Consider the following 26,276-nt stretch of genomic DNA (forward strand, 5'->3'; position numbering starts at 1 on the left):
GAAAAATGTGTGTTTTGTTTCTGTTATTATTACTATTGCTAGGTTTAATACGTAGCCAGATGCACAGATTATATAGGTATCTACACTGCCGTTGCCCAACATAACATCTTGGTTTTGTTGGTTTGTTTTCAATTTTAATCTGTCCATGGTACTCACTAAATACAGGGCTGATTATCTAGTTTGGTTTCTCTGGTGCCTCAGCCTCCAGGTTTTACACTATTCTCTGCTCTTTGTGCAATTTCCACCTCCCGGTTTGTAGTATCTTTTACTATCCTATTATGATCTGGAGGCACAAGATAGGCAAGCAGGGTGTCTAGAGAAGAGAAAATTAACAATAGTTTTTATTTGTGGCGGTCTGAGGCGGTAACAAGGGAAGGAGGGCTTGGGTTGAGGTCAAAAGGTAGCCTTGAGGATGTGTTGGGCAGCAAGCATAGACAGGCAGAGAGAGCGGGAGCTAAGAGAGCAGGAGGATCTGCAGTAGGATGTAAGGTGGTCCTACAAGGCCAGGGTCCCAGGCAGTGAAAAGTGAAGGCAACAGCCACAGGAGCCACATCCCCTTTTTGGTGGGCGATGTCGCGTGCAAGGATGGAGGGATTACGTTTAGACTGACTTTCAGTGAACTTTACTGGGCTTGACTGGTTCCTGATAGCAGCTTACAAAGACGCCATTTGAATTTTAAGAGAAAACAAACCTCAAAGTAAAGCAATGAAGTGTGAAGGTTTCAGTTCAGCAGCAGGAAGCACATATCACTAGAGGCCTGTCTTCCCAACAGTCTTGAAACTCCACCCCTGGGTGGTGGGCTGCCTGCCTGTGGGTGCCAGCTCTTAGAATGCAGAGGCTGTCTGAATTTCCGAGTAAACGTGGAGTATGCCTGGACGCTCAAGTAGAAAATTGAAACACCTTTGGGTCCAGTTAGAACTCTTCCTGCTTTTCAGCTGTTTTACTTCTGCTGAAACAAACTCAGGATCTTAGAGAGTTTCCCCATCTGCTCAGCTATATTCAGGCTAAAGATTTAGGGATCTGATTCCTAACGAGCTGAACTCATCCTCCCAAATCAGCTAGAATGTGAGAGCTGAGAGCATCCTGGAATGTGAATGCCTCACTCGTTTTTATTGTGTTCATTAGAAGCTTCTATACGTCACTGGGGCATCCAAATTAGCTATTAATGATGAACTCCAATAACAAAACCTAAAAGAGTGGGTGGAAGGGGAATGGAATGAAACCACGGGATTCCTGCCTGACATCTCTGCATAGTCAATCACGCACGGATGCATGAAGAAGGAAGAGATCCGCGTGGGAACAAAGTGGAGGGTGGGTGGGTGGTTACTGGGAGTACATATGCTCAAGTCAGAAGGATTTGGTTTGCATCCATGTGCACAATCTGTGTGACCCTAGGCAAGTACTTAACTTTCTTTGACTTTGTTTCTTTAGGTATAAAATGGGAATTAAACATGATAGCATTTTTGAAACTATTAATTGTGCTATATGTATATAAAGTGTTTAGCACAGTTTCTGACACTTAATATGTACCTAATGCGTATTACTGATTATTGTTATTCCTGACTTCTGTTCTTTTTTTTCTCAAGTTTATACTAATTTATCAACTTGATTCTCTCTCTCTTCTCTCCTCCTATTCCTCTCCACCACCATATCATATCAAATCATGTCAAACGGAAACCTGGTCCTTCCCCATCAGGAGGTAAGTTTCAGTACTGGGGGACAAATTAACATATTTTAGGATATGATGTAAATTTTAGCTAATTCCTCAATCTGATTAAGACGTATATTTCGAGGCTATATCTTAGGACCGGATCATGGCTTCCAGTAGTGGAAGGAATTTGTGTAAACTGTGCCAGGTAACAGACTCCTCATCACCAACCTGCGTAATGAGACATCTTCTTCTCTATAGACGTGCTTTTCTCTGGGAAATTAAGGCCAAAAAATTTTTTTAGTTCATATTTTTTTCTTCCTTTTCAATAGCAACTATATTTTTTGGTTGGCATTATCTTAGTTTTGCCCTTTGGTTAACATGAGATAAAATTGTGAAAAAGATGCAAGTCATTTTAACATTTTCCAAGGTGGCTCACAAAAGGCCTGAAAGACAGCAGCCATTCAGAGATAACTGCTCCTCTGTCCTTCTCTTTGGTGAATCAGCGCGGGACTGGGTTTTGAAGTCAGAGAGGACTAGGTTCCATTCCTACTACTCAGAAATTACGTGGCTTTCAGCAAACTGTGTAACCTTTTATGCTAGTGCTCCCATCTGTAAATGCAAAGCAATAAACCTACGTCTGAGAGTTTAGCTGAGGAGGGCCTGGCACAGAGTCATCCCATGATTCTCGCCTCCCTTGAGACAAAATATTTCTATTTTCTAAAAGCTCTACAGGTGGTTCTGCTGTCTACCCAAGATGGAGAACCTGTGTATTAGATGTAAATAACATTAATTCCTTTTACTTTACTTCCATTTAGGCTAAAAAGGATCTAATATTCTAATTCACACTAAGGGATAATTTATTTAAACAGAACCGTATCATTTCAGAGTTAGAATATGCCTTAAAGGTCACTGATTCAAAATTCTCCTTGATGTGTGATTTGTTTTTACAACTTTTCCAACTTTCAGCTTTTCTATAAATGCCTTCAGTGATTAAAAATCTGCTGTTCTGTTAGAATTATTTTTATTTTTTCTGTTTTGTGATTTGATCAGGGCTCCCTTTTCAGCTACTCAGAAAACGTTGAATCTCATTTCTGCAGGGAAACGTTTATATATTTGAAAATGGCCATAAGGTCCCTTCAAGTCATTTCTCATCCATGGTTAGTAACCAAAAAGTGATTTCCAAACTGGCTGATTATCAGACCTTTGAGGAACTTTTAGAACGTACAGCTTTCTGGTCCTGTTGAATCAGAATCACCATAGTGGATCCCTGGAGTCAATAATTTTAAGCAAGTTTTTCAGGTGAGTACAGGAATCTTTGCTTTCGAGTGGTTCTCAACTGGGGGCAATTTTGCACCCCAGGGACATTTGTTAAGGTCTGGAGACATTTTTGGTTGTTACAGCTGGGAAGAGGGGTGCCACTGGCATCTAATGAGTAGAGGCCAGGGATGCTGCTGAGCATTCAAAAATGCACAGGGCAGCCTCCACAGTAAAGAATTATCCAGTCCAAAATGTCAATGGCACTGAGGTTAAGAAACCCTTACTCCATTCTAATATGACATAGCTTTCAGTCTTCTCACCATCAGGGCTGACCTCTTACCCACTGTGTAAATGTCTCCTAAATGTAATGCATAGAAAAGACTGAACATAGTAATGACCCGATTATTTAAAAAAAAATAGGATGTGAAGAAGCAATGCATTCCATTACAGGACGATACATTAATACTAGAATTTCAGGTGTTCCTGGGGGCAATACCGGGAACTGAGATTCCTCTAGGTGCCATTAAATTTCATATGATTTCAGTTCAGCAAATACATTCATGCCCCTAGGATGCCCATGGAAACTGGAATTGCTCATTGAATCATCTTGGCACAAAGCTTTCTCTCTTCTTTGTTTTTCTGGTTTTTTTTTTTTGTATTAACTCCCCCTGGAGAAACCTGCAAAAAGACTTTTCATGCTTGGGCATGAGGATTTCCTTGATCTAAGTAATTTTGGGATCACACCTTAATGTGAAGACGTCTTTTGGAATTTAGAGATTTCTTTTATTTCTTTGCAAAAGCTGACAATCTAGAGACTATTGCCTCTCTCTGAACTTACAAAATAAACTTTCATTTAAAAACAAAAGTTGAGTGATAGCCTCATTGTTCCAGCCTATATCTACCCTCCCCTTGAAACACTGAAACAGATTGTGAGATTTGGTGGGGGGAGGTCCAGGTAATCATTTACTTAAGAGAGATGAAACCCATAGGAGAGAGATTAAATATACGAAGAGACAATGACCAAACCATATATAAAAATAGAACTCTGAACCACAACCCACAGCAGCTAGCTTAGGAAATTAACCCATTATCTACAGTAACTAGCCCAGGAAGTCAGCCTGCTCTAAGTCAGACTTGTAGAAAGTCAGACCACTATCTCTATCAATAAGTTCAGGAAACCAAACAATAATCCCTGTAACAATTGGCCTAAAATGGACTTGATTAGTAACTGACAACTTCCCTAACTTTTGTCCCTGCTTCCAACTTAGGACCAACCAGAGATAACCAAAAATACCCCCTTAACTAATCATGTAGGATTCCCTGCTTCTAGTTAGCCTAGGTAGGCTTCTACCTTCCCCATACCAATAGCCTCCAATCAGGGCGTTCCTGGAGTCTTCTCTTTTTTCCACCATAAAGGTTTTCCTCTCCTTTGCCTGCCTTTGGGTCTCTGACAAATGCAAGTGATGGTGGCTGACTCCCTTGATAGAGCAAGCTCTGAATAAGTACCTTTTGCTTGTTCTCATTTGGTTGGTCTTCACTTATTTTCACAGGAGTTTAATGTTTTAAACACTAGTCTTCCCAGTTAGTACCCATTATTTCACTTAATCGTCACCGTGATGTTAGAGGAAGGAAACATTGAACCCAGTTAAACGCTGAAGAAATGGAGGCTTATAGTAGTTAGGAAGAATACCCAAAGTCCTATAGTTAGTCAATAGCTGTGCTGGGATTTGAACCCAGCTCTCCCCAGTACCTGTCTCACACACTTGATTCTGTAGCTTCTAATTTCTGGTTTTGTAATATGTTTGCGGCTCCATACTTTTCTCTAGGATTTGAGGCTTAGCTCTGCTTCCTCTCTAATGATCTTGGATTCTTTGCTTCGACCCAATTCCCACCATGCCAAAGTGATGCTACGGCCCAAGCTTGCTTCTTATGACCCTGGATAACAACAGCCTGTTTCCTAGGACAGGTGGGGCAGGTGTTTCTTTACAGGTTTGCCTTCGTCCCAGGGGAGAGATGGAACCTTTTCAATCTAAACAAACATGGCCCAGGGCATCATTGACACACATGTATGAGTGTGTGTATGTGTGTGTGTGTATATTTTTTAGTAGCTTGTGGCCATCTGGGAAGAGGTGGCACATTCAGTCAAACTATTACCTTATTGCCTGACGTTATGGTATAAACCATGCAGAGCACACATTTCACAATTTCACTTCAATCGCTCTCTGCCCACAACAGTTTTGTTGAACTCTTTTTCCTGTTACATTAAAATTCCTAAATGAAATGTGCATTTGGGAAGCTTGATATGAGACAGAGAAGAAATGAACAGAATTGAGTTTCAGAAAGGAAGGGCAAGAGACCTTGGCAGCCAGCAGTGGGAGTGAATCAAAGTGGAAGTCAAAATTGAGAAGTGTCTTGGAATGTCAAAGAAACAGACAATGGGGTCCAAGAAGACGGAAAAAACTTTAACAGACTGACTCCAAGCTGTGGCTCTTGAGAGGAAATTTCCTTTTCATGCTCTGTAATGATATGGAAATGGACCTGCTTAGTGAGGCTCGTGCTGGGGAAAAGAAACGAAATGGGGAACTTTCTGAAAGACCACAAGTCCTTCAGCTGATAGTCAGCCGGAAGGTGCTCCCCAAACTCATTACAATGCAGGGATCTTGCCCTTTAAGATTTTTTTCAGTGCTGATGGCTAAGCTTGAACTTTCATGTAAGCATATGTGAAACTTCCAGGACTCTGCTGCTGTTGACTAAAGGAATGACAGAGATGGGATTAAAAAAATAGATGTACCTTTAATCATTTTGCATTTTACAAGCTCACACAATAAAAACTGTGATCAATCTTCAGAGAAAGAACACCCTGGAAAGAAGGACTGCATTAACGAGTAAATATCACTGGTTTTATTGGACTCCAACCATTGCTACAACCTGGCTCTGGAATCAGCCTCAAAGATAAGAAATCGCAAATTAACAACTTGTAGTGTCTGCAAAAGAAACTCAGCTGCTATGATGGAATTCCAGATGCTGTGGTGCTGTCTGCAGGATTTCTTTTCTTTCATACCAGATCAGCAGAATTGGGGGGGCGGAAAGGCAGCTTTATGGCATTTAAAAGAGAAGTTCAAAGACACAGCCACTGCCCTGCTGCTGAAAGTTTGCCTTCTCTGTTTTGACCCTGTATCTATATTTCTTACCATTTAATGAATGGGTATGTCAAATCCTACTGCCATATGGAAAGGTTATGTAGTTGAGGTCTCATCCAGGAGAGAATTTTGTGACTACTGAGTGCTTTGAATACTACAAATGACTATCTTGGAACATGAGATAAAAGAAAGATCAACTTAGAAATAATAGAAAGTTCCATATGGTGTTCAGCAATAGTAATAACTCCATTTATTGAGCACTCACTATAGGCCAGGGACTAGGCCAAACACCCTATATTCATTATTTAGATTGATGTCTCTGTGAGTTTATCTCGTAAATTACCATTTAGGAGCACATGTCTATGTCTACTGCTTAGAAATCTCAGGTCATGAGCAGGGACTAGTTAGGTGGCTGATATACCAAGAAAATAACCTATATAACCAGAAGTAGAGTGAAAAGAATACAAACTTGGAGACTTGGGTTTTAAGCGGTTCCAACTCTTCCACAAATCACATTTTTATTTTACTTTAGATAGGTAAGAAGAGGATCATACGAATGAGCACAAGTAAAAATGCTCTGAAAGCTTGAAAGGCTAAAGAAATATAAGGGTAGGTATTATGATATTAGATATTAACTAATCTGCATGCTGACTTATTCTTTTCTCTTTGTATAATGATTATTGCTGAGGTATATCTCTCCAACTATGACTATAGATTCATTATTTTCTTCTTGAATTTCTACCAGTGTTTGCTTAACATATTTTGAAGTCATACCATTAATGCCTAATGATTCCTGATTGTTGTATCCTTGTCCCCATTAACCTTGCCTTCTAATGTTTATGGGTAACCCCACTCATTGTACCAATTTCTATATCTGTTAGGCTTTTTGGTTTTGTTTTGAAGAGATAGAAAACTGTAGCTATTTGAAGCAGCAACAAGAACAACCACCACAAAAATGGAAGACAAGAAGGTAGCTCACAGAATCAAAGGAAAAGCTCTAGAGGACCATGTTTGGGAAAGCTTAGAATAAAGGTGCTCGAGAAGATTTGAGAGTCAGAAGTGGCAGGGTACCAACATCAGGAGATACGAAGACCAAATAATTTTCATCCTTGTGTCACTTTTTTCGTGGTTTAAATTCTGTTTATATATATATATATATATATATTTTTAAGTTTCAGGTATGCATCATTATATTTCTATTTATTTGTAGATTACATCAAGCTCACCACCCAAAGACTAATTACAATCCATGACCACACACATGTGCCATTCACCCCTTTCACCCTGCTCCCTCCCTGATTCCCCTCTGGTAACTCCCAATACAATGTCTGTATCTATGTACATGTTTGTTCTATCTTCTGTTTATGAGTGAGATCATACGGTATTTGATGTTCTCCCTCTGACTTATTTTCCTTAGCATAATACCCTCAAGGTTCATCCATGTGGTCACAAATGGCTAGATTTCATCATTTTTTATGGCTGAGTAGTATTCCATTGTAAATAAAGACCACATCTTCTTTATCCATTCGTCATTTGATGGGCACCTAGGTTGCTTCCATGTCTTGGCTATTGTGAATAATGATACAATGAACATAGGGGTGCGTGTATCTTTATGTATTCGTGTTTTCATGTTCTTTGAATAAATACTCAGCAGTGGAATAGCTGGATTGTATAGTAGCTCTATTCTTAATTTTTTGAGGAATCTCCATACAGTGTTCCATAATGACTGCACCAGTTTACACTCCCACCAGCAGTGTATGAGCGTTCCCTTCTCTCCACATCCTCTCCAACACTTGTTATTTCCCGTCTTGTTAATTATAGTCATTCTGATGGGTATATGGTGATATCTCATTGTAGTTTTGATTTTCATTTCCCTGATAGTTAATGATGTTGAACATCTTTTCATGTGCCTGTTGGCCTCTGTATATCTTCTTGGAGAAATGTCTGTTCAGATCTTTTGCTCATCTTTTAATTGGGTTGTTAGTTTTTTTGTTGTTGAGATGTATAAGTTCTTTATAAATTTTGGATATTAACCCCTTATCAGATATATGGTTTGCAAATATCTTCTCCCAGTTGTTAGGTTGTCTTTTTGTTTTGTTGATGGTTTCCATTGCTGCGCAGAAGTTTTTAGTTTGATGTAGTCCCATTTGTTTATTTTTTCTATTGTTCCTCTTGCCCAGTCAGACATCTTACTTGAAAATATGCTGTTAAGACTGATCTTGAAGAGCGTACTGCCTATGTTTTCTTCTAGAAGTTTCATGGTTTCAGGTCTTACATTCAAGTCTTTAATCCATATAAATTTTAGGATTCTTGTTCTATTTCTGTGAAAAATGTTGGAACTCTGATAGCAATTGCATTGAATCTGTAGATTGCTTTAATAAGTATCGACATTTTAACTATGCTAATTCTTCCAATCCAAGAACACGGAATATCTTTCCATTGCTTTATATCTTCTTCAATTTCTTTCAACAATGTTTTATAGTTTTCAGTGTACAATCTTTCACCTCTTTGGTTAAGTTTATTCGTAGGTATTTTATTCTTTTTGTTGCAATTGTGAATGGGATTGTAGTCTGAATTTCTCTTTCTGCTACTTTGTTGTTAGTGTATAGAAATGAAATTGATTTTTGTATGTTAATTTTGTATCCTGCAACTTTACCATATTCATTTATTATTTCTAAAAGTCTTTTGGTGGATTCTTTAGGGTTTTCTACATATGAAATCATGTCATCTGCAAATAGTGACAATTTCACTTCTTCCTTTCCAATTTGGATCCCTAATATTGTTTTTCCTTGCCTGATTGCTCTGGCTAGGACTTCCAATACTATGTTAAATAGGAGTGGTGAGAGTGATCATCCTTGTCTGGTTCCTGTTCTTAGAGGGATAGGTTTCAGCTTTTCTCCATTGAGAATGATATTAGCTGTGGGTTTGTCGTATATAGCCTTTATTATGTTGAGGTACTTTCCTTCTATACTCATTTTATTCGGAGTTTTTATCATAAATGAATGTAGTATCTTGTCAATGCTTTCTCTGCTTCTACTGAGATGATCATGTGATTCATTCTTCATTTTGTTAATGCGATGTATTGTGTTGATTGAGTTGCAGATGCTGAACCATCCATACATCCATGGAATAAATTCCACTTGATCATGGTGTATGATCTTCTTAATGTGTTGTTGTATTCGGTTTGCTAGTATTTTGTTGAAGATTTTTGCATCGATATTTGTCAGTGATATTGGCCTGTAATTTTCTTTTCTTGTGTTGTTCTTTTCTGGTTTTGATATGAGGGTAATGTTGGCTTCATAGAATGAGTTAGGGAGCTTCTCCTCCTCTTCAATTTTTTGGAAGAGTTTGAGAAGGATAAGTATTAAATCTTCTTTGAATGTTTGGTAGAATTCACCAGAGAAGCCATCTGGTCCTGGACTTCTATTTTTTGGGAGGTTTTTTATTACTGTTCTGATCTCCTTACTGGTGATTGGTCTATTCAAATTCTCTATTTCTTTTTGATTCAGTTTTGGAAGGTCGTATGATTCTAAGAATTTCTCCATTTCTTCTAGATTATCCAGTTTGTTGGCATATAGCTTTCTGCAGTATTCTCTTATAATCTTTTGTATTTCTGAGGTGTCCCTTGTAATTTCTCCTCTTTCATTTCTGATTTTAATTATTTGAGACTTCTCTCTTCTTTTCTTGGTGAGTCTAACTAAAGGCTTGTCAATTTTTTTTTATGTTTGCAAAGAACTCGCTCTTAGTTTCATTGATTTTTTCTATTGTTTTTTTTAGTATCTATTTCATTTATTTCTGTTGTGATTTTTATTATTTCCTTCCTTCTACTCATTTTGAGCTTTGTATGTTCTCCTTTTTCCAGATCCTTTAGGTACACTGTTAAATTGTTTATTTGAGATTTTTCTTGTTTGTTGAGGTAGGCCTGTATTGCTATAAACTTCCCTCTTAGAACCACTTTCGCTGTATCCCATAAATTCTAGCATGTCGTATTTTCATTTTCATTTGTCTCTAGGTATTTTTTTATTTCTCCTTTGATTTTTTCATTGACCCGATTGTTGTTCAGTAGCATTTTGTTTAATCTCCAATATTTGTGGCTTTTCCAATTTTCTTCCTGTAGTTGATTTCTAGTTTCATACCATTGTGGTTAGAAAAGATGCTTGCTATTATTTCAATCTTCTCAAATTTATTGAGACTTGTTTTGTGGCCTAATTAATCAATCCTGGAGAATGGTCCATTTGCATTTGAAAAGAATATGTATTCTATGGTTTTGGGGTGGAATGTTCTGTATATATCTACTAAGTCCATCTGATCTAATGTGTCATTTAAGGGCAATGTTTCCTTATTGATCTTCTGCTTGGATGATCTATCCATTGGTGTAAGTGGAGTGTTAAAGTCCCCTACTATTATTGTGTTACTGTCTATTTCTCCTTTTATGTCTGTTAATAATTGCTTTATATATTTAGGTGCTCCTACTTTGGGTTCATAGATGTTTACAAGTGTTATATCCTCTTGTTAGGTTGTTCCCTTGATCACTATGTAGTGCCCTTCTTTGTCTCTTGTTACAGTTTTTGTTTTACAGTCTATTTTGTCTGATATAAGTATTGCTACCCCAGCTTTCTTTTCATTGCCATTTGCATGGAGTCACTTTTTCCATCCCTTCACTTTCAGTTTGTGTCTTTCAGTCTGAATTGTGTCTGTTGTATGCAGCATATATATGGATCTTGTTTTTTATCCAATCAGCCACCCTATGCCTTTTGATTGGAGCATTTCGTCCATTAACATTTAAAGTAGCTATTGATAAGTATGTACTTATTGCCGTTTTGTTACTTTTTTTCTGGGTATTTTAGTAGTTCTTCTCTGTTCCTTTCTTCTTTTCTTGCTCTCTTTCCTTATGGTTTGTTGGCTTTCTTTAGTATTATGTTTGGGTTCCTTTTTCTTAATTTTTTCTGTATTTATTATAGGTTTCTGGTTTGTGATTAACATAAGGTTCATGTATAATAACCTACATATATAGCAATTTATATTAAGTTGATAGTTTCTTTAGTTTGACCTCTTTCTAAAAGCTCTACTCTTTGACTCCCCTCCCACATCTTATGTTTTTGATATCATATCTAACCTCTTTTGTGCGTGTGTGTATCTGTTACCCTCTTATCACGGAAATAGATAATTTTAGTATTTTTGTCTTTTGACCTTCATAAGTGGTTGATCCGCTACCTTTATTGTATTTTTGCCTTTACCAGTGATTTTATTGCATTTTTTTGATAATTTTCTTATTCCTATTTGTGGTCTTCTCTTTCCTGCTTAAATAAGTCCTTTTAGCATTTCTTGTGAGACTGGTTTCTTGGTGATAAACTCCTTTAATTTTTGCTTGTCTGGGAAACTCTTTATCTCTCCCTCCATTCTGAATGATAACCTTGCAGGGTAGAGTATTCTTGGCTGTAGGTTTTTTCCTTTCAGTACTTTAAACATATCTTGCCACTCCCTTCTAGCCTGTATGGTTTCTGCTGAGAAGTCAGATGATAGCCTTATGGGGTTTCCTCTTTCTGTAACTTGCCTTTCTCTTGTGGCTTTTAGGATTCTCTCTTTATATTTACTTCTTGATATTTTAAGTATAATGTGTCTTAGTGTGGGCCTCTTTGGGTTTATCTGGTTTGGTGCTCTCTGAGCTTCCTGTACCTGGATGTCTGTTTCCTTCCTTAGGTTAGGAAAGTTTTCAGCTGTTATTTCTTCAAATAGATTCTCTGCTCCTTTGTGTCTCTCTTCTCCTTCTGAGACACCTCTAATATGGATGTTAGTATGCCTGATGTTGTCCCAGAGGTCCCTTAGACTGTTCTCATTCTTTTTAATTCTTTTTTCTTTTATCTATTCAGTTTGGGTGATTTCCTCTAGTCTTTCATCCAGCTCGCTGATCCATCCTTCTGTATCATGATTTAAGTTCTAAGAGTAAAGCACATTATTGGCCTAGATCAAGTAAAATATCCACCTCTTGGCCAAAAAACAAAGGGGTCTTTGGTTGACAGTCCCAGAATATTGCATCCAAAGGGAGAAGAATTCCTGAAGAAAAATCAGTTTACTATTAACAGAAAAAGGAGAACTAGATACTGAAGAGGCCAAATTCAACAGAACTCTACCACTACTAAACATAATTTACCTGCTAAATAGTATAATTTTGCCTTGTAAATCATATAAAATCCCAAATGTAATGTATAGTCAGGTTGGGCTGCTATAACAAAATTCCACAGACTGGATGACTTAAACAATAGGAATTTACTTTCTCACAGTTTTGGAGGCTGGGAAGTCCAAGATCAAGGTGCCAGCTGATTTGGTTCCTGGTGAAGTCTTTCTTCCTGGCTTGCAGAGGGCTGCCTTGCCCTCCCATGGCCTTTCCTCTGAGAGAGAGCTCTTCTTCTTCTTCTAAGGCCATTTATCCTATTGAATTAGGGCTCCACCCTTATAACCTCAGTTAAACTTAATTACCTCCTAAAGACCTTACTTCCAAATACAATCCCATTGGGGGTTAGAGCTTCATCATATGAACTTGTGGGGGACACAACTCAGTATGTAGCACATGAATTTTAGCTTTTAGAGAAAAAAATAGCAGGCAACTGTACTAAGCAAGGGTGTTATTAAGATTTTCCATGAATATCTATTTGTACTTTAAGTCATTTAATTTTATTGTTAACTTGCATAGAAGCTGTAGGTACTACAGTAAATTAAAAATGGATGCAGATTCTTAGCTACTCATCTCTGTGAGAGAGCATCATTCCCCTCTCCTGGAATCTGGGCTGACCTTAATAACTTATTTGAACAATTGAATATGGGAGAAGGGACATCCTGGAACTTCTGAGATGCACCTTCTACTGGTTTTTTGGAACACCTGCTCTTGGAGTTTCTGTGAAAGAAGTTCATCTACACTGAGGTCATCATGCTCCGAGAGAAGTACAAACCACACAGCCAGACTCTGAAGGATGAGTCACTGTGTGGAGTAAGACAAGCTGAGTAGCATTAAGTTCCCAGACATGTGCATGAGGAGGCCCTCTTGGAAGTGGATCCTACGTTCCTGGCTGCCTCCACTGGTGCCATACAGCTCACAAAAAAACCACCCAGCCAAGCCCATTCCAAAATTCTTACCCATAAAATCATGAGTGAAAAAGAAGTTTTGATTTGTAAGCTGCTAAGTTTTGGGGTAATATGTTATGTAATGATAAGTAATCAAAACAGCCACTGAAAATTCAAGAAAAATATCTGTGTGAGAAAAGAATTGGTTAATATTCAATTCTTAAACTTTTTTTTTTAAAGAAAAATGAGGCTAAGTCTAGAAGAGCTCTTAAAACAATAGCGTAATGTTAAAATCTCATTTGAGAATTATTGGGTCTTCATGATTTTTAAAGTTCCTTGTGTTTATGACTGAGCAAAAACTGGGGAATAATTTCCCAAGGATATTCAATGACACAGAGGAATGAAAAACCAATAGCCCATGGTTGATGAGATAATTGCCTCAAGGGAGAGGTTTTACTTCCACATGAGTAGAAGAACAATGGAAAGAAGCTAGAGGAAAAAACCCAGAACAATTCTATATTCTCATGATTAAAGGCTGTTTCCTCCCTTTTCTAATGATGCATTTCTTCAGAGAGGTGAAACATACATTATTCCTCTTAGATCTCATTAATGAGTGCTCTACCTGGCACTCAGGGAAAACACTTTTCTATGGAACTACAGCTACCCATGAATTTACATTTGGCATCACAAGACAGTTAAAAGTTAAAAATTTCATTTTATTAAAAAGTAAGTAGGAATTACCACTACCCTCCAAATAGGATAACAACAAACCAATGCATTTGCCTCAAACAGCAGAAAATACGGGGGCTGTAAATGTTCTCTTTATTAGGCCTTTCAAATGGAATATTTTGAAGAAAACAAACAGTAATTGTAAGATTGTAAAGAGAAATTAGCATTTTGCTTGAAAGAAATGGCAATTAACGATGATGACAATGTGATTTATACTAATTGAGATTAAGTCAGACAAAATGACAACATTAGTAATCATTTGAAGTGCTGTATTATTCATTATACTGTGCTTTGTAAACATCTCTCTTGAAATTAAAAAGTAATTAGTACCATTTTAGTCATTTAATTCAGTCTAATTAGGATTTTTGAAAATCTACAGACCTGCTGTTGCAAGCCTTTCCCATTTTGAATTGAGAAAACACATTCCTTTAGAAAAATCAACTTCTAGTGCTAACTCTTTCTTTCTTGATCTCTAGTCTCCACAAAAAAATAAAAGAGAAAAATGGTATAATTAGAAGCAACAAGTAGTATTTACTTGAATGGGGCTAAATTAAAAAATTCTATTAATCATAATTCACGGAAGATGCATTTTCATATAAATTCTTTTTTTTTTTTTTTTTTTTTGGTGTAAGTGGAAAGCATGTTTTGTCAGTTGCTAAAAGGAAGGAAATACTTATTATTTTTTTACTGATCTAGTCCAGTTGCATCTTCAGAATATGTCCCAAAAGGAAAATAGCTGTAGCCAGAGTTGTTATTTGGATGGCATTTGGAATACAGAAAATTAAGTTTATCACCAGGACTTTATGACTGGTGATAACACTTGTGCTATGTACTTGATGAAAGGAGGGACTCGACCCTCATCCTTCGGGGCATGTGTAAGTTGAATGGCAGGACCAAGAAAGATTGCCTTGCTCTCCATCAAACTCGGTAGCCCGACTATGCACTTTCTGGTTGGATTTTCCTTTGTAATTTGACGGTAGTGCTAATGATGGAGGTGTTTATTAGAAATTATAGTGGGTCTATTAGTTTCTTATTGCTACTGCAACAAAGTACCAGCAAATTGGTGGCTTGAAAAAACATACATTTATTATCTTACATATCTGGAGGTCAGAAGTCCAAAATGGGTCTCACTGGGCTAAAGTCAAGATATGAGCAGGGCTGTGTTCCTTCTGGAGACTCTAGGGGAGCATCTTTTATTCTTGTATTTTCTGAATTGTAGAGCCTACTTACAGTCCTTGACTCATAACCTCTTTCTTCAAAGCCAGCCATTGCATCACTCCGCCCTCTACTTCCATTGTTGTATCTCTTTTTCTGACTCTGAAGCTCCTCCTTTCCTCTTTCACTTATAAGACCCTTGTAATAACGTTGAGCCCACCTGGATAATCCGGTATAGTCTCTCGCATCTCAAGTTAATTAGGAATCTTAACTCCATCTGAAACCTGAATTTCCCCTTGCTTTGTATCACAACATAGTCACAGGTTTCAAGGATTAGGATGTGGACATTTTTGGGGTAACATAATTCTGCCCACCACAGAAGGATATGAGAATTAATAGATGACATTGAGGCTAGGGAAAGCAGGAATTCCCAGATCCTGCCCAGATCAAATCTATGCCTGTCCATCTCAGAATTTTCCAAGGATGCTGTACATACCCTTAAAAAATGTGGCAAATGAGAAACAACCATTTTGATAGATGGACATGGACCCCAACAACAGTGTTGCAATAAAGTGGGCTGAACAACAGGGAGACATCTCCTTTTCCTTGGCAAACTTGTCCAAAATAGCTTGAGATCAAAGCGTTCCTCTGTCTCTTCAATTACTTACCACCTGACCTATGTTTAAATCTGCATTCATAGTCATTCATTCCCTCTACAAATACTCATTAAGCACTTCTTATATGTTAGGCACTGCTCTAGATTCTGGAGATAGAGCAGTGAATAAAACAGACCACAAAAAATCTTATTCTCAACAGCTCACATTCTAGTGTGTATAAGGGATGGCAGAAGATACACAATAAACAGAGAATGTAAATACAAAATTTGTAGGATGGTAGTAAATGAAGCAGGGAATGAGAATAGAAACTGCAGAGAGAGGGTATTTATGTTTTTCAATGATGTATTCAGGAAAGATCTCATAGAGAAGCTGATTTATGAGCAAAGGCCATAAGGAAGTGTGAGTTGGTCATGCGGATGGACATATACGGCAAAAGCCGTCTGGCAGAGAAGAACAGATATGAAGCCATCTGATGATGGCTCTTGCTTTGTATATTTAATAGAGAAGTCAGCATGGATAGATTAGAGTGAGGTAGGGGAAGACTTAAAGACGATGAGATCATAGAGACATCTAGATCCTTCCAGACATTGTAAGGACTTTGGCTTTTACAAGTGAAATGGGAATAAGAAGGTAGGGGAGTGATGACATCATCTGACCTAGCTTTCAAAAGGATTACTCTGACTGATGTGTTGAAAAAGGCTGTGGGATATGAGACCAAAAGAAGGAGATGAGTTAGGGGCTATTGTCTAATCTGGGAGACAGATAATGGTGGCTTGGACCAGTTTGATAGAAGAGGAGGTGATGAGAAGTGGTCACAAAGAAGGACCAGACAGAAGAGAGCAGAAAGCGAGGCTAGCCACATGGGCTGAAGAGAAAGCACCAAGCTGGAACTATGCATAGTTGTATTTGCCCACTTGTAAAAGGAGCCCAATCAATGCTCTGGAATCTGACCAATTTTGGTTAGTATTTGCTCTCCCTGAGGGTTGATTAAAAGGCATGGGCAAGGCATGGGGAATGAAGAAGTAAATTCTCATTATAAGTTTGTAGAATTTATTTGAAAGCTTTCCAAGTGCAACCTGCTTGCCTTCAGTTGCTCCCCTGCAGGGCCAAGCCTTCAGATGTACTTGCCAGTGAATGCGCAAGATTAATTGACATCCTTTACAAACGAGAGAAAGGTCTGAGAGGCCAGGGAAAGAAAAGAACTTTACAAATCATAAAGCTGTGCATTCTTGGGGGTTGGCCCCATGGCGTGGTGGTTAAGTGCATCGCTGCTGGCAGCCCAGGTTCAGATCCCGGGCGTGCACTGAGGCACCGCTTGTCAAGCCATGCTGTGGCGGTATCCCATATAAAGTGGAGGAAGATGGGCACAGATGTTAGCCCAGGGCCAGTCTTCCTCAGCTGAAAGAGGAGGATTGGCATGGATGTTAGCTCAGGGATGATCTTCCTCAGGGAAAAAAAAAAAAAAAAGCTGTGCGTTTTTATTCTGCTATATTCACTCATTTGAAAACAATTTGGCAAATTCTATCTTCTTCTCGGTAGCATCTTGTATTTCTAAAAACGATTGCAACAATATCTGCCATCCTTCATGCTTTTCCAAAAACTTGCTACTCCTCCATCAAGAGATGGGGGTCTAATTTCCTTGCCTTAAATCTGGACAGCCTTGTAACTTGCTGCAACTAACAGAATGTGGCTGAAACAATGCTGTGCGACTTTCAAGAACAGGTCATAAAAAGTAATGCAGCTTCCACTTTGATCCTTGGAGCTCTGAGCTGCCATGTGAGAAGTCTCACTACCCTGAGGCTGCCGTGCTGTGGAGGAAGCCCAGGCCACATAAAGAGGACACATGTAGGTGTTCCAGCCCACCACTCAGCTCAGGTTTCAGCCAATAGCCAGCATCGATCCCCAGATATGTGAATGAAGATGCCTCCAAATTCCATCCTCTAACCACTGAGTCACTCCTATTCCTTTGAGTCTTCCCAATTGATGCTCTAGTATGTGGAGCAGAGACAAGTGTTGTCTGCTGTGCCTCGTCCAAAATCCTGGTCCAAAAAATCTGTGAGCATAATAGAATGCTTTATGCCACTACTTTTTGGGGTGGTTAATGCAGAAATAGTAACTGACATCTCAGCTCTTTTATATACAAAATAAGGATAATTTTACCAATGCCTTGTAAGCATTAAAGCTTATATGAGTATGTTAAATTACTTTATACTAGTAAAGCTTGGGAAAAAGAAAGAAAATGTAAGGCTTATTAAGTGTGCATAATGAACACATTAGAAATACTTTAAAGCATTTTGCATGTATTAACTCTTAATCCTCACCACAACCCTACAAAGTAAGTACTATTTTTAAACCCATTTTATGGATGAACACACTGAGACACAAAGAAGATAGGTAACTTGCCTGAGGTCTGATATCTAGCAAGTGGGTGCACTGGGATTTGAACCCAGGCAGTGTGGCTCCAGAGTCAGCACCCTTAACATACAGAATATATAGTTTCTCAAGTAGAAGTAGGAGGGTGGGAATGACTTTTAAGAGCAGTAGATTGAACAGTAGTTGTACCCATGCCCTTAGCATGTGACCTGGCATCACGATACCCAGACTTAGTCTCCATATTCTCTGAATTGGGAATGTGATTGCTTGAACCTCTGATCTCACTGGGTTCTGGTAAAGATCAAATGAGACAATGCACATGACAGCTCTCTGAAGTTTGTATAACTATAAGGTGGTGCTATCCTCATCACTCTTATTAGAGAACCTGGAATTTGATGTACCTGAAAACAGAACTTGGACCTTTGAAATGCAGCTCTTAATCTAAAGCAAAGTTATCCTTCCTGCTCTTCTGATGAATAAGCCATGTCTTGTTGAAAATCCAGGATCTCACAATTTCTTTTAGTTTCTTTGCACCAAAGATGGGTTTGGTAATGTGCCTCCTGGATGTAGAGAAGTGGTGGACTTCTGACTCTCTCCTGCATTTAGGGTCTCTGTTTCTCAGCTCTGGCCTTATGCTTTTAACACAAACCAAGACATCCATTCAACACTTACACTACAAGAAAGAGGTCTGAACAACACAGACTTCCTCACAGCAGGAGTTCTGAGTCTTCTCACAAATTCTCAAAGCTTGCCCCACACATTCTGCTTAGTCCTTGCATTTCTCTCCCTCTTATTCTCCAATGCCACTTCTTTTACAGGGGAGTTCCTCTCTCATTTTTGGATACTCACAACAGACCCAACTTCTTTGGTTTAATCCTAAATACTCTTAGCACATTTTACGGTTGCCACTCAGTTTTAACCATTCAGTGAAATTCCAGGTCTCTTTCCTGTCCCTCAGAACCTGTCTGTAAATTAGCCAGTGTGGCTGGCACTGCTCATCAGTTCATATCAGGATCCTCATGTAGGGGCATTGAATGACAGTCTGAGTAACTAGTAGTTCCTGTAGGAGCATGCATAGTTTGGCTAATGCAATCTTCACTGCTTTCTTTATTGTTTTAGTTCTAATAAGACTATGCTTGTTATTTGTAATTAGATGTCAATTTTATTAACTTCACTGTTGTAACAGAATAGCAAAAACATGAATATATTCTATAAATGCTAACTTCTATGCTGTGTTATTTAGATTCCCAAAATAAATGAAGGCTAGTATATTGACTTCAGTTAGTGAGTAGTAGAAATGAGAGAAGGGGCAGCGTCAGAAAGAGAGAATTAGAGGTACCTGCAGGAGTGGAGGATGTAAAGACAATTTAACTTAGTTAAATTGGATTTTAAAGACAATAAGGAGACAGGCTGGGGCCTTGGAGAGGGGACGAATATAGTCATTGCAACAGTGAAGAACATGGGCACTCCGGATATAGAAGGAAAGGGGCTTGGAGGCGTTGTGGAAAAGAAGTGTTGTAATTTGAAATTACAGAGGGCATGCAAATGGAGTCTTGTAGTGGTTGAGGAAAGGATGGGAAGATATCTAAGGAAACCTTCTTAGATGGTGTCTGTATGTCTGCATGTGCTGTCAGAATGTGCTCTTTAAGTTTCTCTGAACTATCCCAGACCATGAAATATTGGATTTCAGAAACTAGGGAATAAAGCTGATTTTTCAACCTTGGCACTATTGATATTTTGGGGCCAGATAATTCTTTGCTGTAGGGGCCATGCTGTGAATTTTGGATGTTTGGCAGCATCCCTGGCCTTACCCAGCAGATGCCAGCATTAAGTACTCACCCAGTTGCAATGACCAAAAATGTCTCCAGATGTTACCTAATGTCCCCTGGGGGACAAAGTTGCCTCTAGTTGAGAACCACTGGAATAAAGGAATACATATTATTAATGTTATTAGTATTTTTGGGTGCCTTCTGTGTGTCAGTCACTGCTCCAGGCACTTCCATTACGTTGAATTATTTAATTCTTAAATGGAAAATAGATATTATTGTTCCCATGTTGGAAATGAGGAGATCGAGTTTGAGAAGTTAAGCAACTCAGCATATATGTTGTTTTAACTGACAACATGCATTTAAGTAGAAGATGGTTTGGATCCTAATTTTCTCTTGCCAAACTCAGTTATACTATTGACATTCTGTAATCAAGGTATCTTTTCTTTTTCCTACTGTTTCTCCTCTTTCTTCTCCACACTGTTCACCTAGAATACAGTGGCTACTGACAATAATCTTGGTATTGGAATAACAATCAGTGTGAATAAGGAAAGGGGGCTCAATCTGAAACATCAGCGATCCTTCCTATAAATGGATCACTAGGCTCCATGGCTGAAACAGTGATTACTTTGGCTGAAACAGTGATTACTTTGTGGTTCAATCACTTTTCAGATTATTGGGCTAACTTGGAATATACAAAAAAAATTCTAACCAGTTCAATTCAGTTAAACAGACAGAAGTTGTGTTTACTGTGTATCAAGCAAGGCACAATGCTAAAAAACAAGACAAAAAGATGGTCTCTGTCTTCTAGAATTATAGTTTACTGGAAGAGATATTTGCAATACAGTAAGGTAGCTGGTTAATTCCTTTGTTCTGCACTTTTGTTACACTGTGTGCCTTTCCTTCATAATATTTCTCACTGTTTATAGTGTACATTTTTTCTTTGATTAGTGTTGACTTCCCCTTACTGGATTGTAAGCTTCCAGAAGGCAAGAGCCTCTCATAGTTCTCACCACCGTATCTCAAGAGCCTATATAACAACACTCAGTGAAAGTATGTGGAAGCAATGAAAGTCTACCTAACAAAATGAATCAACGGAGAGGAAAGGTCTATACAGAGTTTGGAAAGTACACTTGAGGGGCCTCTAACCCGGCTTGGAGGGATGTGGATGGATGGGTGGGAGGAAAATCAGAGAAGCTCCCCAGAGGTAGAGATAACTCATCTAAGTCTTGGTGACTGAATAAAAGTTAATGATGCATGAAAATAAGTCACAATTGTTCATATTAGTCAACATTCGATCCTGAAGAATTGGGAACTTCCAATAGGCTGGGAAGATTGGGTATCTTTACTGAATCATCTGCTCAGTTCCAAGTTGCTTTAACATTTTTATAATACTTGCTTTTGGGACAAGTCAAGACACTGTTTCCAATTCACTCTTAAATTGCACAAACGCAGTGAGAGGCTGATATTATCGCTATGATTTTGAAAAGGATACTGGGTCTAGAGAGGTGAGAAGATGCCTCTGGTCACCCAAAACTCCACAGTCATGATGGCCAACACAGCGCTGAGATTTGTCTTTAGGACAATATTAATGGTCACATTTTTATATTTTCTGATGTTGAATGATACTATAAAATAAAAATAAAATAATATACTGTAAAAAAAACCCAATAATATGATAAAATCCTACAATAATCCTACCTTCAGAGTTAATTACTGATAATTTCTATAGAGATTTTCAAAGTATTAATTTTTGATATCTAATGTTATTTCCAATATTATCTTGTTATAAATACTGTTCCATAATCTGCTCACATTGCTCTCGCTTTGATTTTGCTTTCTATCTTTTATTGATTTTAGAAAAACATACATGTTTCTAGTAAAAAATTTGAACAAAAATAACTCTAAAAAAAGAAAGTAAAAGAGTGCTGCTATCTTGAGCCCCAAAGGTGACCAGTGGTAGCATTTTGGTTTACATCTATCCAAATATTTTATTTTTATTTATTTATTTATTTTGCTGAGGAAGATTCACCCCGAGCTAACATCTGCTGGCAATCCTCCTCTTTTTGTATGTGAGCTGCCACCACAGCATGGTCACTGACAAACGGGTGGTGTAGGTCCACGCCTGGGAACCAAACTCAGGCCGCCAAAGTGGAGTGTGCTGAACTTAACCACTAGGCAACCAGGGCTGACCCTATTCAAATATTTTTATATTGTATGTACACACATACCACACAGACACACACATATGTATTTTTTTTTCAAAAATAGGATTGTATTTTTCTTCAACCTGCTTATTTCACATTTTCAAGAGGTTCATATACATATATTTCTGCATCATTTCTAGCAGATAATGATGACCATTAAAGAGATTTCCAGTTTTTCTCTACTACAAACATTGGTTCAATAAGTAACTTTTTCTCAATTCATATATATTTGTGTAGATACGTCTTTAGAATAGATTACTGGAATTAAAGATGCTACGTGAAGGGACAGACCCATGTAAAATGTGATATTAGAAAATACTGTACCCATTTGTGTCCCCACCAACTTTATATGAATGCCTTTTGCCCCACACTCTCATCAACACTTTTCAAAAATGGCACCTCGTTGTTTTAATTTACGTAGAGTTTGTTTATTAATGATGTTAAGGATATTGTATTTATGTTATCTCATCTTCTGCAAATATATTTAACCTCTCTTTTCTTATTAGGTTTTTACGATTTTTTATCTTATTAGTTTACCTCTAATGATGCTAAACTTTTGTTTTTCATTTAAATTACAAAAATTTGCCCTCATTTCTTTTTCATTTTACCTTACCATTTTGATGGCCTCTGGTTTTATTATTTTCTGCAATAATATTTAAAAATTTTTTTCTATGTAGTCCCTAGACTTAATGTCGCACCCAAATTCACTATATCCACTCTGAGAACATAAAATAATTCTCCAATATTTTCCTCTAGGATTTTTAAGGCTTCGTTTCTTTTCCTTTTAAATCTTACATCTCTATGGACTTATCTTTGGTATAGGATATAAGGTAAATATCTGGCTAAGTTTTTCCTCAAATATTGTCATGCCCTATGTAAAATGTAATCTATAGTTACCCTGTTTGTTATTTTTTCATTCCATTATGTTTTATTTTGAAACTTTTAAAATTACTCTACTTTAAAAAAAAAACTGGTAGAGGTAATACTAATTCATTATGCTTCTTTTTCAACATCAAATGTATTTCTGAAACTTCTTTGTGGTATAGGTACAAGAAGGCATGTTTAATGAGGCAAATGGAATCAGGAGCCTAAAGGTAAAAGTTTACTATTTTTCTTAAAATGACTTTTGATTGTACAGGATAGGATAATTTGGCTGCAAATGTTTGGCTTACTCCCACCTGATATTTGCGGAGTGATTTGAGTCGTATGTATGGTGGTCCATCATGGAAGCCTTAACCGCAGGTCACAGGGCAAAGAGGCGAGTGTAAACCAGCAATTCAGCACCTGGTCTGCATGTTGACTTACGGTGGTTGACTATCAATGAGCAGTCCCAAAGAGTCATGTGATGGAGGGTCAAATTCCAGAGTCTGGCAATCAGGCTGGAATGAAGATGGGAAGTGTGGCCAAAGTTTGGTTACTAGGATAGCTTGGGTGGGATCCTCTGCATTAGATATGATTTAGTGGACACAGTAGAGAGTTCAAGCCAGAACTAAGTGAACAGTTCAGATGGGGAAGCTTGGGTTCAAGGTTGGTGTACTTTAGATTGATTTCTGAAATATTGTTGTGCTGTGGTAGGATTCACTCTGAAGGACTAAGGGTATGTTTGCATATTTGCAAGCTTTTTTTATTTTTTGTTTTTAATTTGAATTGTCTTAAAGGCACAACTTGTTTTATGGAGGGTAGATTGTCTATATATGACGTCAAGAATATGTACCAGGAATCCACAAGGGAATTCCATATTGAGCCATGCCTCCTCCATGTTTAGTTTGGAAATTGACCTGCTGGTTTTCCTCATTGACTTGTGATTTTTCACATAATTTTGAGTGTCTGAACCAGTGTCTGCCTCCTGTTCTGCTCAATGGACTGTCTCTTAAGCACTTTATATCTCAAAGCACCCCTTGAATCAATTTCAGTGCTTTTTATGCTCCTCATGGAACCAGTGGGTTTAGGTTGCTGGAGGCTCTGAAGAATCAATGGCTGTATGTGCAGTGACTGCTTCATCTCAGCTGTTGTTGAATGATTCTTCTTTGTGCTTCAAATTTTGCAAACCGCTTCAGGATCCCTCTGGGCTGAGAGGGGCTAGAGTAATATAACATATCACCGGCAATGGTAATAACCTTTTATTTATCAAACACTTTGCTTCCAGGGAGCTCAGAGTGCCTTATGGATGTTATCTCATGAATCCTCCTGACATCCCTGTGAGACCAGGAGCAAATACTCTTCTATCCTAGAGTGGCAGGAGAGAAAATGGTAAGGAGGGAAGGTAGAACACAGCAGACTTCAATGAAGGATGAGGGAAACTCCCAATCAAGCAGTGATGTGGTATGCTTTGATAGGCAATGCAAAAGCTCTCTTCCCAGCAATATAATTTCTGTCAATGATGATAATAATGATGATGATAGCTAATATGGATTGAATGCTTACTGTATGCCAAGTACTTCTTTAAGCGCTTTGCTTGTATTAACAAATTGAATCCTCCCAACACTCCAATGAGATTATTACCATTATTACACCCATTTTGCAGATGGGGAAAATAATGTAAAAAGGAGTTAAGTAACTTGCTTGGAACTAGGAAGTTTGAGCCAATAATCAAACCAAGGTAGATTAGCCCTAAATCTCAAACTCTTAACTGCTCACTATATTATGGAAATTATGCTATACTAAGATCTGAGGTAAACACAGTTAGTGATACATTCCATTGTGTTATGTATGCCTTCACTTACAAGTCTTCTTTCAAAATACAAGTAATCTCTAGATAGTGGGATTTTCAGTAAACACTGACATTTCTTACTGAAACATGTTCCTCCTGGAATACTCAAGTAGAAAAGGCAGTAGCTGTGATTTTGAACACCTTTCACATCAAGTGATGGGTTTTGCAGAAGATTTTCAAGGAAGACATGGACAGAGGAGGGAACTAAAATGTGTTGCATGCTTAATATGTTCTAAGCACAGCACTAGGCACTGTGTGTAGATTTTCTCATTTAATATTTCTAACAGATCTTTGACGTAGGTAGTAGTATCCTGATTTTGCTGTTGAAGAGTTAGGCCACAGAGGGGTAAGCAGCAGAGGTCAGATCAAGACCCAGGACTCCCTGGCTCTGAAATCTCTGCTCTTACCAACTGTTCCTGTCTCACTAGGGAGAGGAGTAGACAGAAGAGAGCCCAGGTTGGAACCTTAGGCAAAGTCAGCAGGGAGTGTATGAGAAGGAAAAAGAAGAAAAGAAGAAGGAGAGCAGTTAGTGAGAGAGAAGGCACAGTGTCATAAGCCTTGGAGGGAGAGGAAAGAATTTCAGCATGGGCATGGTCAATGGTGGTAAATGATAAGTCAAGAAGGTTAAGTAGCGTCCTTTAGGCTAAGTAGTGTCCTTTAGGCAGGTAAGTGGTCACCATGACCTTAAACAAAGCAGTAGAATGGTGGAGAAAAGTCATGTTGCAATGGGTATTATATAAAATTGGAATAGATGAAATAGATCAAGCAATTCAAGGTAAAACCTAAAACGAATTGAACAAGTCTATGGATTCTTCCATAGAATTGAAACAATTTCTGTGCTTTACAAACATTATCTCTGGTTTTTGCTGTGGTCTTTTGAGAATCTTTTATCACTATGTTTCTGATGAGGAAACAGAGGGCCAAAAATGGGAATTATTAGTCTGAGATAATATAGTTACTATTTAGCAAAGCCAGGATCCAAATCTAGTCTCACTGATTCCAAAGCCCATGTCTTTTTCCGACTTTTCCCTGCAGAGAGTATAGACTGCGCCTCACTGAGGTCTGCCTTTACTATACTCTTTTATTGCTCACTGATATCTACTGCATCTCCTTATAAGAGGGTTATACTTCCCTGCCCCATTGATGTCAGGCCTGCCATGTAATTTGTTTTGGCCAGTTAATGTAGAGTAACATGTGTTACTTCTGAGCAGCACCTTTAAGAGCCAAGTCAAGGATCACTGTGTACTTTTCCCGTCTGCCACAAAACCAGCAATATTCCAGATGAAAGCTGATTAGTCAACTTGGATTTCAGAGTGAAGATAACGTGAAGCAGTGGAGCCAGCTTGTGATGGACATGTGAGTGAGAAATAACTACTGATGTAAGCCACTTATATTTTAGGGTTATTTGTTACTACAGTATAATCTTTTCTATCCTGATCGATTTACTGTCTATGACTGGGAAGAGGGGAAAGAGTGGAAGCCAGAGGTGAAGACAACAATAATGCAAAAGATGTACAGCTATCACCTAATCATTGTCAAATCAACTAGCCAGAATATCATGAGATCAAACCCAATATCTCAAGAAAAAACTCACCAACTTGATAAAATACCC

At 38.1% G+C, this 26,276-nt stretch overlaps 1 long non-coding RNA gene across 1 annotated transcript; it reads left to right on the forward strand.

Moving 5' to 3' along the window:
- The first annotated feature begins 2,752 nt into the window (after positions 1–2,752).
- LOC147912659 (uncharacterized) lies at positions 2,753–26,046 on the forward strand. The gene is made up of 5 exons (XR_015549795.1): positions 2,753–2,950; positions 6,581–6,657; positions 23,001–23,048; positions 24,101–24,204; positions 25,977–26,046. It is a non-coding gene; the product is annotated as an uncharacterized LOC147912659 (long non-coding RNA).
- Positions 26,047–26,276: the final 230 nt, after the last annotated feature.

The sequence above is a fragment of the Ceratotherium simum genome, chromosome 34 (genome assembly GCF_057802395.1).
Source record: "Ceratotherium simum simum isolate JZ-2026a chromosome 34, ASM5780239v1, whole genome shotgun sequence".
In the NCBI taxonomy this organism is placed as follows: domain Eukaryota; kingdom Metazoa; phylum Chordata; class Mammalia; order Perissodactyla; family Rhinocerotidae; genus Ceratotherium; species Ceratotherium simum.